Consider the following 18,280-nt stretch of genomic DNA (forward strand, 5'->3'; position numbering starts at 1 on the left):
GTCGAGTGAAGCATACTTACTTGCTCCTCAAAGCTTGGTTCTGGCTCCACGGGTCCTCCATTATCTCACTGCTTTTTTGTCACCGCATGCAGGTTGGACAGTGGTCACATGTGCTGCTGTAGTCAGTGACTGGCTGCAGCAGTGACTTGTCATAGTAACATAGTACATAAGGCCGAAAAAAGACATTTGTCCATCCATTTCAGCCTGTTATCCTGCAAGTTGATCCAGAGGAAGGCAAAAAAAAAACTGTGAGGTAGAAGCCAATTTTCCACACTTTAGGGGAATAAAAATTCCTTCCCGACTCCAATCAGGCAATCAGAATAACTCCCTGGATCAACGACCCCTCTCTAGTAGCTATAGCCTGTAATATTATTACGCTCCAGAAATACATCCAGGCCCCTCTTGAATTCCTTTATTGTACTCACCATCACCACCTCCTCAGGCAGAGAGTTCCATAGTCTCACTGCTCTTACCGTAAAGAATCCTCTTCTATGTTCTCCAGACGCAGAGGATGTCCCCTCGTCACAGTCACAGTCCTGGGGATAAATAGATGATGGCAGAGATCTCTGTACTGACCCCTGATATATTTATACATAGTAATTAGATCTCCCCTCAGTCGTCTTTTTTCTACAGTGAATAACCCTAATTTTGATAATCTTTCAGGGTACTGTAGTTGTCCCATTCCAGTTATTACTTTAGTTGCCCTCCTCTGGACCTTCTCCAGCTCTGCTATGTCTGCCTTGTTTACAGGAACCCAGAACTGTACACAGTACTCCATGTGTGGTCTGACCAGTGATTTGTTAAGTGGTAGGACTATGTTCTTATCACGGGCATCTATGCCCCTTTTGATGCAACCCATTATCTTATTGGCCTTGGCAGCAGCTGCCTGACACTGGTTTTTGCAGCTCAGTTTGGTGTTTATTAAAATTCCTAGATCCTCAAGTGACATGCCACTGCTGGGTCACGTGCCACTTGTGGGACACGTCACCACTGTGGCCAGTCATTGGCTGCAGCCACGCAAATGACCCCCAATCCATGCCAGAAGTTTACATGGAGGATCAAAGTGCAGTGCAAACAGCGCTGAACCCAAAGTCAGGGAGAAGGTATGTATGCTTCCCTCAAATGGTCCCGCTAGGTGAGAAGAGTTAATTTATAAAAATTATCTGAAGTTAAACACTCCCTTTAAGGTACCCATACTCTTTCATTAGCTGTTGACAAATGTTTATACTCTCACAACTTCACCATACACATTCATGCTGAGTTTCTCCAACAACATTCTATTGTGTATGGGGGCCTTTTGCTTCTTCTATGACAGATCAACAAACAAGCTGAAGACCATTACAAACTGTTCATCTGTGATGTCTATAAATTATGTTCTCAAGAACACAGTGTCATTGTGATCAAAAAAAGTTGTTAAAATATGTAAAGTCTGCGAAGGGTTACACAGCTATGTCTAAGCTTTTGAGGCTCAATCAAACTGCAGTGAGAGCCAAATAGAGAAGGTTTGAGGAGTGGCTGGCCTGCCAAAATGACTCCAGGGGTACAGCTACTAACTCATCCGTAAAACCACAAAACATCCCAGAAGAACGTTTCATAAAAGTACAGGCCTCCCATACCTTAGTTAAGGTCAGGGGTTCAGGACTACATAATAAGGAAGAGATGGGATTCATGAGAAAGTATTGAGGAGGAAACCAATATTCTTGGTCTGAAAAATTAATTATGCAATTCAACCTATAGCATAAAATGTTTTTTTTATTTCTGTGTTAGAAGGACAGGCAACAGCCAGAATCAGCAGTGTATGTGAGTAGAGGAGATCAGAAGGATCCATATTGACCAGCAGTATTCATCTCTGTGATTGCAGTAATCATGATCCCAAATCAGGATGTTTCATACCGGATGAATAAAATAGCGAAGAGAAGTTGTATTTGTTTTTTTATACTTTTTCTCTTTCTATGATTCTCTTCTGATTTTGGCTTCCAAAACTGCATCAGGAAACCTGACCATGTCGCCCTACCATAACAGTAATTGAGGCCAGCCAGGAAGAAGAAAAGTGTGGTCAACTGGTCATTACATTTAGCTCCTGCTCAACTGTAAGTTATACCTGTAATTGTTTCTACCATATCCAATGAAATGAGTGTTCTACCTAAGTTATATTAAAGCAGATGAGACTATTTAAATTACAATAACTACACTATGGAAGTCATCTACATCATAGAAACTGTTATGTACATGCGTACGGACAGTAACTGTAAAACTACTGTGCCAAGTAACAGGTTTGTTGTAGGGTCAAACTCTAAGGGCATTTTTCTGGCACCTCTCCAATATTCACCCTTTAACCCCGTGTACAGTGATGAGAACTTTGCTGCAGGTCACTGACCAGACCGCTACCTCCTGGCATGGTCCCGGTGTACTTGGCAGCTGACCTACTAAGGCTACTAAGCTCCATACAGAATCGTGAAGAGCACATACAATCCATGACAAGGTCAAGCAGAGTACATAGAAAGCATAGAGCGGACACAGGGTACAAGCAGACAGAAAACAAACCAATGCAAGGCATTTTGCAACACATGAAAGAAAGACATGACATAACTGCACAACCAGGGCAGGTCATAGATAACCACCAAACTGACACAGGACTCAGGACTATATAGCAGACTTACTGAACCAATTAGTTGAACAGATGTAGACACACACAGCCAGGGAAGGAGTAACACTCAAAATAACAGAACTGAGTAAGGATACAAGCACATAAACAAAGTTCACATCAGGATACACAGAGAAATGACAAAATGAACCGTCATTGAACACAATGGCATAAATTGATGGTACAAGCAAAAGGTCATTATAACAGAAACGTATCCAAGGCCTGTCTAACAATCCATTTCTATCAAGGTCTTAAAGAATAAAAATAGATGTTCATTGTTTCTAGAAGACATTTCTTGACATATATGGTGGCAATTTAAAAAAAATATCTAATATATAAATCTGAGTGTATGTATGTGTGTCTGTCCGCTAAAGGAATCCGCACCATCACATTTACAATCACAATATTTTGCACAGCCACCCCCTGTGACTTGGGAAACGTCATAAACTATGCTTTGAGTGGAAATTTTCACCCCGCACTTTCCAATTATTTGCCAAAAATATGCTTAGTAACCTAACCGCCAAACCACAGGAGCCATTGCCTGTTGTGGCAGTTAGCCTGGATATTTATCAGGTTGCATATACCAACCAATCACAGATCACCTTCTATTTTGCTACAGGTCCTTATTATGAGCTCTGATTGGTTGCTATAGGCAACGAAGGACATTCTTAGTATAAGACAGCTTATGTGTGAATTAATATGATTTTGATTGTGACGCTTAGCCAATGTTGTTGTAGAGGCTGATGTAACTTACATGACCTTAAGTGTATACTAATTCTGTGGGGTTTTATATACTGTCAATTAAAGACAATAATGCCCCGCTGTGGAGGCCTTTGTTAGGGGGGCGGGTGTTGTGTTGTGGAGGTCACTGTTAAAGGAGTGGGCTGCTGTGAAGGTCAAAATTAATGGAGTGGGCTGCTGTGGAAGTCAGATTTTAAGGAGGGGGGCACTGTAGGGGGATTAGTGGACTAGGTATTTGCAACAAATTTATGAGGCACAATTTTTAGTGTGGTTTGATGGGGTGGCCATTAGTGTTGGGCGCGAATATTCGAATCGCGAATTTTAATCGCGAATATCGACACTTTGAGAATTTGCGAAGATTTAGAATATAGTGCTATATATTCGTATTCGCGAATATTCTAGATTTTTTTTTCCATCTGAATCCATGATCCCTCACTGCTTCTTGCTTGTGGGCCAATGAGAAGGCTGCAATGTCTTTGTCTGAGCTTAGCAACATCCCTAGCAACCAATAGGAAAGTTGCCTACCCCTTACTATATAAGGACCCCCCAGCAGCCATTTTCTGTAGTTTTATGGAGTTCTGAGAGAGAGAGCAGTGACATTGCTGTGCTCTGTGCTTTATTGTTTAATTACATTAGATAGTTAGTTAGCTTATATATATAATACAGATAGTTAGTGGGAGATAGTCAGTATAGGTTAGATCCTGATATAGTGTAGCTGTTGCAGTGCAGGGTGTTAGGTAGTGTGATAGGTTCTGCTGTCCATACATACATGCTACAGACATAGCGCTGTGATGTCACAAGTTCACAACAATACTTAGTGCACCAATCAGTAATATGTAGTCAGACCTGCTAAAAGGTGAAGTTGCACGTATTGCACAAAAATATGCGCATTATTAATTGCTGATTTTCGCTATCGCTAATATATTGGAACTCTCTATCTGCATATAAAACTATTGTAATTGTTCTGCTGTGCCAACCATTTTCTCCAGTCTCAGAAAACTTCTAGCAGCTTTAAAAATGTAGCAACAGTGACCCACGCCTGTATTGAGCGCGCAATACACGCATATTACATTGCCAATTTTCGCAATCAAGAAAATAATTGCAAATTCTCAAATTCACAAGTATATGATGAATATTCGCCCAAATATTTGAGAAATATCGCAAATTCCAATATTGCACCTGCCGCTCATCACTAGTGTAGATATACTATATATATATATATGTTGTGGGGTTTCGTTCTAGTAGATAGGGTATGTGGGTGCAGTACAGAGGCAAAATACAAGTTCACACTTGAGGCAATTGCACAAAACAGCACGTAACTTTGCAGTATTGGTGTTAATTCACACACAATGGAAAGTTCATATAACAGAAGTCATCTTGCTGGCAGTTCTGCCTCCAGTAGTCCACAGCAGGCTTTAGGGGCCCTGTATCCCCAGCATGCGGCTCTCAGCCCTCCAGCACGGCACCAAGCCTCAGATCCCAAAACAGAGACATCTCTGCTGAGCCCAGCTGCCTATTTAAGGACAGCCAGGTGCTGCCAAAACCCGAACCGGCACTTAAACTCTGGTCCGGTATTTGACCTAATCTGGCTGGAAACCAGCCCAGCCACACATGCTTGGAGGAAAATACCTGCCTTGCCAGACACAACCCCTCACTGTGTCACATACCCCCCCCCCCCTTTGTTCAACCCTGAGGAGGTGGACATACACCAGACAATGCACCCTGGACAGGGAATCCACGTTTCCCTGCAACCGGCCTGCTTTGTGTTCTACCGAGAACTTAAAGTTCTGTAGAGACAAGAACCATCTGGTGACTCAGGCATTCCTGTCTTTGGCCTGGCTCATACACTTGAGATCTTGGGGACTTGAGTGCCCACTTGATAGCCAGGCGCTCTCTCTCTCTTATGGCTTAGGAAGACAATGGGATGCTCCTCCCCGTTGACTTCCTGAGACAGTAAAGCACCGAGGTCTACTTCGGAGGCATCTGTTTGTACCACGAGCTCCCTCTTGAAGTCAGGCGTCACTAAAACCGGTGACTCACACAGGGTCGACTTCAAAACGCCAAAATCCTCTTCCGCCCGATCATCCCAGCGAACCATCACTGATTTTTGTCCCTTTAAGAGCCCTGTCAAGGGCGTGGCTAGAGTAGCAAAGTGGGTAACAAACCTCATGTAGTAGCCCACCATTCCCAGGAATGACTTTATTTACCTAGTGGTGACAGGTCGGGGCCAATTCCGTATCGCCTCTATTTTGTTCACTTGGGGTTTGATGACTCCACGGCCAATGACATACCCCAGGTACTTAACCCTATCACACATTTGGGTTATAGCCAGCTTTCCGAAGCGAGTCCCCTACAGCCTGCACTTTGGGTAGGTGACTTTCTCAGTCGGTACTGTGGATGACAATATCGTCCAGGCAAGCTGAAGCGTATCGACAGTGTGGACGAAGCACAATGTCCATTAGTCACTGAAAAGTGGTGGGGGCGCCATGCAGACTAACGGGTAAGAACTTATATTAATACAGCCCCTCAGGCGTGATGAAGGCAGTTTTCTCTTTGGCAGCCTCCGTTAAGGGCACCTGCCAGTACCCTTTCGTGAGGTCCAAAACAGAAAGATACCGGGCTTGTCTTAACCTCTCGATGAGCTCATCCACCCGGCGCATGGGATACGCATCGAATTTGGAAACCTCGTTAAGTTTTCAAAAGTCGTTACTAGAGGTGGCCTTGCGGTTCGCCCGGCGGTCGGTTCGCGGCGAACTTTACAGATTCGCGGTTCGCCGAACATGCGAACATATGGAGATATTCGCCGGCGCCATTTTACATTGTGAGAACTTTGACCCATGACACATCCATCAGGTGGTACAGGACAGCCAATTGAGACATTTCAGCACATGGACATACCCCCTACATTATAAATAGACGGGATCTGGCTGCCATTTTACATTCTGTCTTTTGTCAGTGTAGGGAGAGGTTGCTGTGTGGAGCAGGGACAGACTGTTAGAGTGTTAATAGTGACACAATTTGCTAGCTGATAGGTCCACAAAAGTCCTTTTAAGGACTGGTATAGGTGTGCTATTGATTGGTGTGCAGTATATAGGGGTGTAATACACTTATAATATACTTTCTAATATAGAAAGCATATTATAGTGGATTTGTATAGTGCAGCATTGTGACTGGTGAGCGGTTCGGCAGCGATACTGCAACTACAAAGAGTGACAAACGCAATTAGAAAAAAGTATTAGAACTGGTGTGATATACCAGTGGCCCCCAAAACAACATATTGAAGTGGGGTGTTATCTAAGAATATACTACTCAAATTGTGTATTTGGGTGCTGCAGGAAAAAAAAAACTTTTTTTTTTTTAAACTGTTGTGATTATAGACCAGTTGCCACCAAAACGACATATTGAAGCAGGGTGTTATCTAAGAATACACTACTGAAGAAATTTAGCCGCTTTCACTGCATTACCTCTGCTACACACAGTGATAAAATGTAAACAATTTTTTTTTTTTTTAAACTGGTGTGATTATAGACCAGTTGCCACCAAAACGACAGATTGAAGCGGGGTGTTACAGTCCTGATCAAAAGTTTAAGACCACTTGAAAAATTGCAAAAAATCATATTTAGCATGACTGGATCTTAACAAGGTTCCAAGTAGAGCTTCAACATGCAACAAGAAGAAATGGGAGTGAGACAAAACATTTTTTGAGCATTCAATTTAATGAAAACAACGAATAAACTGAAACAGGCTGTTTTTCAGCTGATCAAAAGTTTAGGACCACACCTCCAAAAAAAAAACTAAACCCCCCACCAAAACAGAAATCCAACTTCCAAACATGAAATCAGTAATGAGTAGCTCCGCCATTATTGTTTATCACTTCCAAAATTCGTTTCGGCATGCTTGATGCAAGCGTGAGGTGAGTGGGAACATTTCTCCAAGTGGTGAAGATGGCCTCACGAAGGCCATCTACTGTCTGGAACTACCCTTGCCATCCATTCCCAAAGGTTCTCAATTGGATTTAGATCAGGGGAACACGCAGGATGGGCCAAAAGAGTGATGTTATTCTCCTGGAAGAAGTCCTTTGTCCTGCGGGCATTGTTTACTGTAGTGTTGTCCTGTTGAAAAACCCAGTTGTTACCACACAGACGAGGGCCCTCAGTCATGAGGAATGCTCTCTGCAACATCTGGACATAGTCAGCGGCCGTTTGACGCCCCTGCACTTCCTGAAGCTCCATTGTTCCACTGAAGTAAAAATCACTCCAGACCATTATGTCGCCCCCTCCACTGTGGCGCGTAGAAAACATCTCAGGTGGGATCTGCTTGTCATGCCAGTAACGTTGGAAACCTTCAGGACCATCAAGGTTAAATTTTTTCTCATCAGAGAATAAAACTTTCTTCCACCTTTGAATGTCCCATGTTTGGTGCTCTCTTGCAAAGTCCAAACGAGTTCTGTGGCATTCAAGGAGACGAGGTCTTTGAAGACGTTTTTTGTTTTTGAAGCCCTTCAGTCTCAGATGCCGTCTGATGGTTATGGGGCTGCAGTCAGCACCAGTAAGGGCCTTAATTTGGGTCGAGGATCGTCTAGTGTCTTGACGGACAGCCAATTGGATCCTCCGGCTCAATGCTGATGAAGTTTTTTCGGGTCTTCAACTTGACTTTTTTGTTCCATAACCCTCAGGATCATTTAAGAAATTACAAATGACTATCTTACTGCTTCTCACCTCAGCAGCGATGGCGCGCTGTGAGAGACCCTGCTTATGCAGTTCAACATCCCGACCTCGTTCAAAAAGGGAGAGTTTTTTTTGCCTTTGCCATCACAACGTGTGACTACCTGACAGAAAATGACAATGAATCCACATCTTTGCACCGATTTGGCCTTTTAAAGGCATGTGATCCTAAAATTTGGATCAACTGAAAAACAGCCTGTTTCAGTTTTATCGTTATTTTCAATTAATTGAATGCTCAAAAAATATTTTGTCTCACTCTCATTGTTGCATGTTAAAGCTCTACTTGGAACCTTGTTAAGATCCAACAATGTAAAATAAGATTTTTTGCAATTTTTTAAGTGGTCTTAAACTTTTGATCAGGACTGTATATACCTTTTTCCACATACACTGCGCTTCTCTAGAGACTTTTGTCGCCGGGTCATTTAAAAAATGACAGGCAGAGGAAGAGCCCTTCCGCAGGGGTGGTAGGGGTAGGGCAGGAGCACCAGGCCGTAGCCAAAGTGGTAAGTTTCAGAAGGTGCGTTCAATTACGTCAAAGGACGCACCAGACTTGGTTGAGTGGCTCACTCAGCCTTCCGCTTCTGTACCCTCCTCATCCTCTATATCTGCACCCTCTTCACTCTCTGCTGGGTGCACCCCCAAAGACACCACCACCAACACCACCATATATCCTCCGCTTGAGTGGGTGCCCACAGGAGAGGAAGAGGAGGGGAGTTCAGAGTGAGAAATGGACCAGCAGATAGGGAGGAGAAGCACGCCTAACTTACATTGCACAGGAGGGACAAAACAGACTGCTAATGTATCAGGAGCGAGCCATCAACCATGTACGGTCACATCTTGCGCTCCCAGGACGCCGGCACATGGCTCCGCAGTGTGGGCTTTTTTTAATTTGTCAGCTGCTGACAATAGTGTTGCCATCTGCAGCCTTTGCAGTCAACGCATAAGTCGCGGTAAGCCCAACACCCATCTAGGGACGACCGCCTTAAGAAGACACCTGGCTTTACATCACCGAGCCCAGTGGGAGCAACGCCGTCAGAACCCACAAAGCCACACTCTAGGCTCTCACCGTCCAGGCTCTTCTCCTTCTCCTCTCTCCTCACAATTGTCCTCCACTCCACCTTCCATCACCTGATGTTTGTCAGGAAAAAGGCAGGCTTCCATGGCCCAAATGTTCGAGCGTAAAAAAATGATGACGCCGGATAACCCTCTTGCCCAATGGTTGACCGCTGGCTTGTCGGAACTGATAGCCCGCCAACTACTGCCATATAAACTTGTGGACTCGGAGGCCTTTCGAAAATTTGTGGCCATTGGAACACCACAATGGAAGGTCTCAGGAAGGAAATATTTCTCGCAGAAAGGCATCCCAGAGCTATATGGTCACGTTCAGCTGCAAGTGAATGTATCTCTGGCACACAGTGTCGGTGCCAAGATACATCTTACCACAGACACGTGGTCTAGCAAACACGGGCAGGGAAGGTATATAACTTTTACTGCCCACTGGGTAAACCTTCTGACGGCCGTCAAGCATGTAACCCGTGGCACCCGTGTAGATTTGGTTTTACCGCCACGGATTGCATGCAGACCTGCCTCTTCTTCTCCTCCTCCTACTCCATCTTCCCTCTCCTCCAAGGCTGACTCCTCCTTTTCCACTGCTACCGTCTCTTCCGCTGCGCCAACCAAGATCCCCAGAACCTATGGCCTGGAAGCCAAGAGCCACACCGGTCCTGCACTCCTTTCAGCTTTGCGTTCACAGGCAGATCAGTGGCTAACACCGCTCAATTTGACAGTTGGTAATGTGGTGTGCGACAACGGTCCCAATCTGCTGAGCGCGCTGAAACAGGGCAAAATGACACACGTGCTGTGCATGGCACACATCCTGAACTTGGTCGTGCAGCGATTCGTTGTCAAATACCCCGGGGTCCAGGACGTCTTGCGGCAGGCCAGGAAAATTGCGGGCCATTTTAGAAGGTCTTACACGGCCATGGCTCGCCTTGCTGAAATCCAGCGGCGACACAACCTGCCCTTAAGATGTCTTATTTGTGACTGCCCGACGCAATGGAACTCAACCTTGTATATGCTCAATAGGCTGCTCCAGCATAAACGTGCAGTTAACGTCTACCTGTACGAACTCTGCGGCAGGACAGGTTCTGGGAGCTTGTTTTTTTTCTAACCGGGCCAGTGGCTGCTCATGCGCGATGCATGCAGACTTCTGGGCCATTTGAAGAGATCACCCAAATGGTCAGTTGCAGCCAGGGCGCCATCAGTGACATCGTACCTTACGCCTTCTTTCTGGAGCGTGCATTGCATTGTGTCATTTATCAAGCCGTCGAGGAGCAGGAGCAGGAAGATGAAGAAGTAGCAATGCTGGATGAATTCCCTGGGGGGGCTACTCCATTTGAGACAAGTCAACAACAGGAGTCTGAAGAGGAGTCAGAGGAGGATGGTGCCGGGGAGGAGGAGTATCAAGAAGAGCATGCTTTAAACCTTTCTGGGATCCCTGGTGTTGTCCGTGGATGGTGGGAGGAGAACGAGGACGACATTATCCTGGAAGATGAGCAGGAGCCAGGCCACTACAACGCTTCCAGTTTAGTGCAAATGGGGGCCTTCATGCTCCAGTCTTTTAAGAGGGACCCCCGTATAAAAGGCATCAAGGGCATGGACCAGTACTGGGTGGCAACGTATTTAGACCCCCGGTACAAACTAAAAATGGTGGAAATGTTACCACCATCACAGAGTGCTATCAGAATGCAGCACTTCCAGGCCTTGCTTAGAGAAATGCTGTATTCTGCTTTTTTTGGCGCTGGCAGAGGAGTTTCAACTCACAGAGAAACAGTTGTGGGTACCAATCCAACAGCGACTGCAAGAAGAGGGCGGTTTAAAGATGTGTTGGTCACTTCTGATATGAGAACATTCTTTCAGCCGACCCATCGACAGATGTCCTCCGGATCCAGCCTCAGGGAACGCCTAGACCGGCAGGTGTCCGACTACATCAGGTTAACGGCCGATTTGGACGCTCTGAGAAGTGACGAACCCCTGGACTACTGGGTGGGCAGGCTTGACCTCTGGCCAGAACTTGCACAATTTGCAATGGAACTGTTGGCTTGCCCCTCATCAAGTGTCCTGTCTGAAAGGACGTTCAGCGCAGCTGGGGGGATCATGACCGATAAGCGGAATGAGGCATGGATCTCGGAGGAATTCAACACATGTGAACAGTAGACCATGTTTGTTTAAAATTCCTCATGACAGCCCATATCCGCCACCACCCATAACAATTTATGGTCCCTGTCTTCGGTAAATACAGCGGCATAAAATGCCTTTTATGTCCATTGAATGCCTAATTTTTGTGGCCTGTAATGGCCGAAATTTACTTCTGTATCCTGTGAATGCCTAATGTACCACCAGCAACAGAATACAAAGTTATTTGCTGTCAGGGGAATGCCTGTCGGCTAATATTTGTGGCCTGTAATGGCCGACACTTACTTATGTATCCTGTGAATGCCTAATGTACCACCAGCAACAGAATACAAAGTTATTTGCTGTCAGAAGAATGCCGGTCGGCAAATTTTGCAGGGGTATAATATGGCCGACACTTACTTCTGTGTCCTGTGAATGCCTAATGTACCACCAGCAACAGAATACAAAGTTATTTGCTGTCAGGGGAACGCCTGTTGGCTAATTTTTGTGGCCTGTAATGGCTGACACTTACTTCTGTATCCTGTGAATGCCTAATTTTTCGAACTGGAATTTAAAATCAATGGGTCTGTAAACGTTCATCCCAATTGTGGTATGTGGACACATTTAACAGACGTGTGAATGGACCCTATATGTATTTGACATGTATTTACCGGCTGCTGTCAGTTCTGGCTGATTTAGGCCGAGCTATTACAATAAAACCGAGCAATATTACAAAAATACAATACACGTTATAACTGTACAAACGATTTATATAACTTAGTAGAAAAAAAAAAGTCATTTATGGCAACTTTTCCAAAAGCATGATCATCTTCATGGCCTGGCGTTGCCTCTCCTCCATGGCCTTCAAGCTCTCATGAACGGCCCGCATATCATTGAGATGCGCTCTTTGCATTTTAGCCAATTTGGCCTTCCATGTCTTCATTCCTGTTTGAAAAAAAATAAAAATGAACATTATTTGCAACTCTTATTAAACCTTTAATTTGTGGTGCATATGACTTTATGATCGCTTGCTATTACACCTTTTTGTGAGAAAAGCTGTCCATAAAATTGCCTTTTTTAACAGTTTTACATTTTTGTTTAAAAAGGTGTCCAACTAAGGGATTATTTGGTATGATATTTTTAGACAGCTGGTTGTTACAGGTGCGGCCAAACCTACTATTTTTCCTAATTTTATAGTTAATGGTCTTTTACACAATAAAAGCATTGTTGAACCAAAAACAATTCATGTTTTACTGTCTCCATATTTTGAGAGCCAAATTATTGATTTTATGTGGCAATTGTCTAACGGTTGGGTCTCATTTTTAGCAGAATGCACTGACTATTACTATTTTGGGGGGCATTTGCCTATTTTGATAGCTTGGTGTTGCACTTTTAGTGATGTTAGGTTGAATAAATTCATATTTTCGTTTAGTTTTAATTTTTTTATTTAAATTGTTCACCGGAGGGGTTATATCATAGGATATTTTTATAGAGACAGTCGATATGTAGACGGCGGTACAAAATATGTCTGTTTGTCTATTGTTTACCTTTTTTTAATTTTTTTATTTAAAGTCTTTATACACATTGACGATTTAAATCTCAATACGTTAGTTAGTGATCTTTATGATCGTTATATGGTTTATTAGTTAGTGATATTTCAGTACATTAAAATTTATTTTGTTTGTTAGTTAATGATAGTTCAATTGAGTTGAATATTATTTATTTGTTAAATCAATTGTTTTAATGTAGATTAAAGAGTTATTGTCCAGTTGCTATGTGCACATATTTACCCTCCTGCCGGGGGCTGGTGATCACCTCCGAGTCCTCCGAGTCCTGAGATGGGGTGGTGCTGGAGGGTACAGCACTTTCCACCTCCTTCACTTCTCCTACATCTGGTGGGGGTGGCTCAATAGGCTGGGAGGGTCCGGCCTCCACCTCCGCTTCCTCCTCTACCTCCGCAACCTCAGCCGGTCGCCTTCTCCGAATGGAGGGAATAGGAACGTCTTTTGATCACAAAATGTTCAGATTTTAGATAAACAACTCCAAAATCTTAAGAACATTTGTTATAAAGATATTCCAATATGGATGGATCTATATATAATTGCAGTGGCTGCCAGCTTTATGACGCATAACTCAATCCAAAATTAACAGTATGAAAAAAAACATCCCCTTCACAGTGTCTTGATGGAACAATAGGGCGAGAGGAGACCCATGGAATGGGATTATCTCCTCAGTGTATCATAGGATGATCTAATTCTCTACACCAGAGTCGGCTACTTCTTAATCCCATCACTAACACAATAGGACAAAGGGACAAATAAAGCAACACATTAATTTGAAGTCTCAGAGCAGAGTTAACCCTTATTGCGTTTATGGATTCACACCATGCTACTTTAATGGGGAATACAAAAAATGTGGCCTATAAACTCAACCAAAAAATCATGGTTTATAGTTCCCTCTCAACCAAATAGGTCAGAGTGGGGGTCTCCATAATCCTGTGTCCAAAGCCTGTAGGAAGGAGGCCAGGCCTCAGGCTTCTACTGCAGACACAGTGATGGTTCAGTCTGTCACTTGTCTGGCACAAAGCCAACAACACATCACATCACCCAAAGAACATCATCCCCACAATGAAACATGGTGGTGGCAGCATCATGCTGCGGGAATGTTTTCAAGCAGCCGGGACTGGGAAACTGCTCAGAGCTGAGGGAAAGATGGACAGGGATATTCTTGAGCAAAACCTGTACGCAGGGGCGTACCTAGAGCATTTGGCACCCGGGGCGAACCCTTTGTTTGGCACCCCCCCCCCAAGAAAGTTAAGAAAACATGCACAAACTTTTTTCAATGTTTTCAATAATATTTATAAATAAAAATAAAACCCCTTAATAAAATAATAAACCTCTGCACACCCCCTTAACGAAATAAACCCATTAACCCCCCTTAATAAAACCCATTAACCACCCCTTAATAGACCCCTTAACCCTTCCTTAATAAAATAAAAACATGCACCCCCTTAAACCCCAGTATAATAAACATTGGTGGCGCAGTGCGCCCCCCCTCCCTAGTATAATAAACATATAAACATTGGTGTGGTGGTGCAGTGCGCCCCCCCCAACACCCTAGTATAATAAACATTGGTGGCGCAGTGTGCCCCCCCAACATAATAAACATTGGTGGCGCAGTGCGCCCCCCTCCCTAGTATAATAAACATATAAACATTGGTGGTGCAGTGCGCCCCCCCCAACACCCCAGTATAATAAACATTGATGGCGCAGTGTGCCCCCCCAACATAATAAACATTGGTGGGCAGTGCGCCCCCCCCTCCCTAGCATAATAAACATATAAACATTGGTGGGCAGTGCGCCCCCCCTCCCTAGCATAATAAACATATAAACATTGGTGGTGCAGTGCGCCCCCCCCAACACCCCAGTATAATAAACATTGGTGGCACAGTGCGCCCCCCCCCCCAACATAATAAACATTGGTGGGCAGTGCCAATGAGGGTTAAAAAAATAAATAAAGATTAACTCACCACCTCCAATTGATCGCGTAGCAGCCGGTCTCATGTACTTTTTCTTCAGGACGCAGGACCTGTGGTGATGTCACTGAGCTCATCACATGATACATCACATGATACATCACCATGGTAATGTACCATGTGATAGAGGCTGGAGCTCAGTGACGTCACCACAGGTCCTGAAGAAATTACAAGGAGACCGGCAGCAGCTACGCGATCAATTGGAGGAGGTGAGTTAATTTTTTATTTTTTAACCCTCATTGGCACTGCCCACTGCCCACCAATGTTTATTATACTGGGGGGGGGGGGCGCACTCAATGTTTATTATAATGGGGGGGGGCGCCACAATCAATGTTTATTATACTGGGGGGGGGGGCCACTCTGAAGATAACTGAGCTGTTAATACAAATACAGGAGGCGGGTGCCGGAATCAAATAGCGGCACCCGACCTCTGTGACAGGGAGCGGCACCTAAGTGGTTAACTGCAGCTGATCGCAGCTCCCTGTCATAGAGGTCGGGTGCCGGCTATTTGATTCCGGCACCCGCCTCCTGTATTTGTATTAACAGCTCAGTTATCTTTATTGGTGGCGCAGTGGCCACAGCCCCTCCCCCGGCCCTGTCCCTCTTCTTATTCGCCGCGGCGGCAGCAGCACAGGGGGAGGGAGAGACCATCTGGAGCCCTGCCCCTATCACAGTGCCACGCCTGGGCCGGCCCACTCGCCACATATTATTATTATTATTTTTTTTTTTATTTTTTTTTTATCCTCAGTCGCGGCTGGCACCCCCCTTGTGAGTGGCACCCGGGGCGGGCCGCCCCCCCCGCCCCCCCCTTGGTACGCCACTGCCTGTACCACTCTGTGTGCGTGATTTGAGGGTAAGATGTAGGTTCAGCTTCCAGCAGGACAATGACCCCAAATACACTGCTAAAGCAACACTTGAGTGGTTTAAGGGGAAACATGTAAATGTGTTGGAATGGCCTAGTCAAAGCCCAGATCTCAATCCAATAGAAAATCTGTGTTCAGACTTAAAGATTGCTGTTCACAATCACAAGCGCAAACCATCAAATTTTAAGGAGCAGAATCGGTAACGCAAGGAGGAATGGGCAAAAACGACTGTGGTAAGATAGTGGTAGGTTGTGGTGGCTCACTAGCAAGTAGTTAAGGTATGGTGCTGCAAGCTCATATAGAGGGAATCACCCCACCCTCTCTTAAAGGCAAATGTAGTAATAGAGTAATGAGCGAGCACTCATACACTTGGCAACCAAATTGACATGTGCAGAAAATATTTATTATATCCCCATAAAATACAAGTAATAAAATTTATAAGAACAATGTAGCAATAATATACATTACAATCACATATATTGTGGTAGATATGATCAACACTATATTCATATGACTCAATAGTGTCGATAAATTCAATAATATATATCACACCAAGAAACTTCAAGTATATGCTGTTATTTGGGAAAGAGGGGGTATTATCTTCTAGCGCTCTATCCCAATTTGGGAAACTGAATGTCACTAAAAATGTTGTAGGTGTATTCACTGGGAGCGCAATATGTTCATAAAGTGTCCACAGGAATCCTGATAATGTGAAAAGTCTCTTATAGCTGATCCTTTTAAGCTCGATATGAGCTTTGGATTGGAGAAAACTTTAAATCGATGTTTGGCTTACCGTCTAGCGTCTGCTGTCTCCCTATTGCTTCAATGGAGCTTTAAATATTTGCCGGCTTATTCAGTCGCTCCATACAGCAAGCTGGTTTAAATTTCGCAGGAGTTCCAAAGATCGCAGGAGTTGCCACTCTGTTCCGCAATTTCCTTTGGTGCAGCTTTCGACGATAAGAATAGTTAATCCTTTACTGTAGAGATTTTCTTCTGTATGGCCATACAGTATTATCGGAGGCTTTTCAATGCAGGTACATCACTTGTTTCACCATACGCGTTACGGGTAGATTCACTCTCCCTTCCTCAGTGGTCAAGTGTCTGCCTGCTCTGCCTCCATTTTTATCCATTCCTTTGATTGCTTCCCAAATCTCGGACACCTGTTGTTCATGCTACTCCCAGTTTGCAAGGGAATCCTCCCACATAATCAAGGGATAATTCTATACAGCCTTGATTTAAAAAAAAAAAAAATATATAATTTTTTTTTTTTTTCCCTTCCCTTTCCTCTTGCAGTTTCCATGCGTTTTTTATGCGTTTTTTGGGGACACATGCGTTTTTTGGCCCAGATGTCCCAATTGGTGTGATATATCATTATGTGAAATATAAACTTGATATCTGATTGCCAACACTTATAAAATGACTTTTTATAATAAAATATTATTAAACAAATTTTCAAGATTAAAATATCAATATAAGAATATAAAACAATAAATAATAAATGTGAGGAATCTTGAAAGTTTCATAGGAATCCTAGAGTTTGATACAATTATTCGGATTTGATAGAGAAAGAAGGGTGGGTATCTCGGAGCCAAGGACACGTCGCAGCGCCGATAGACGGCCTAGCATGCGACGTGCCGTCGGCCTCGAGACATCCAACCTACATAAATCCAAAAATTTCCAACTCCGAATTAAGGCCTTTCGGTTGTAGAGATCCAAATTCATAAATGCGTCTGGATTCTATCCTAGACATTTGTCTGATAAAATCACCGCCTCTCCAGTGTTTCTCCACCTTCTCCAGTGCCGTAAACACCAGACTTGATGGATCCTGATTATGCATCTCTTTATAATGTTTAGATAGGGAATGTTTATCGTACCCCTTCCTGATGTTGGCAATATGTTCGGCCACTCTTTTTTTGAATGGCCTCTTGGTACGTCCTATATATTGTCTGTTACAGGGGCACTGGAGAAGGTAGATAACTCCACTGGAGTCACATGTAAGACAATCTTCTATCTCCCAATTATAGTTGTTCTGAGTCGAGGGGACATTAGTCGTCAGGCGGGGTTTTTTATTCATTCTACAACCCATACACCTTCCACATTTATAAAAACCCTTCAAACTCAGCCAAGTTCCTGAAAAACTCAACTTATTCTGTTTCCACGGTTTTACGGTAGGGGCCACCTTGATACCTAGATTGGGTGCCCTAGTGAAGGTAATCGTCGGAGCAGTCGGGAGTAAGTGTCCCACAATTTTGTCATTCAACACATGGTGCCAATGGGTTTTAATAATTTTCTGAATCTTCCTATAATTCTCATTAAATGGAAGAACAACTCTAATGGCTTCTTTATTTAGTGTTTTATCTTCCTCATTATCCATCTCATTTTTATCTTTATTGTCCTCCTTATTAAAGAACTCTCTTCTATCTAATTTCCTAATTTGGTTGAGTGACTCCTCCACTAAGTTTTCAGGATATTCCTTCTCAATAAATTGTCTTTTCATCTCAATGGCTTCCATCTCAAAAGTATGTCCCTCTGTGCAGTTCCGCTTAATCCTACGGAACTGACCAGAGGGAACATTTGTCAGCCATTTCGGCAGGTGACA

This window comes from Bufo bufo, chromosome 5, assembly GCF_905171765.1.
Source record: "Bufo bufo chromosome 5, aBufBuf1.1, whole genome shotgun sequence".
NCBI classification, from domain to species: Eukaryota; Metazoa; Chordata; class Amphibia; order Anura; family Bufonidae; genus Bufo; species Bufo bufo.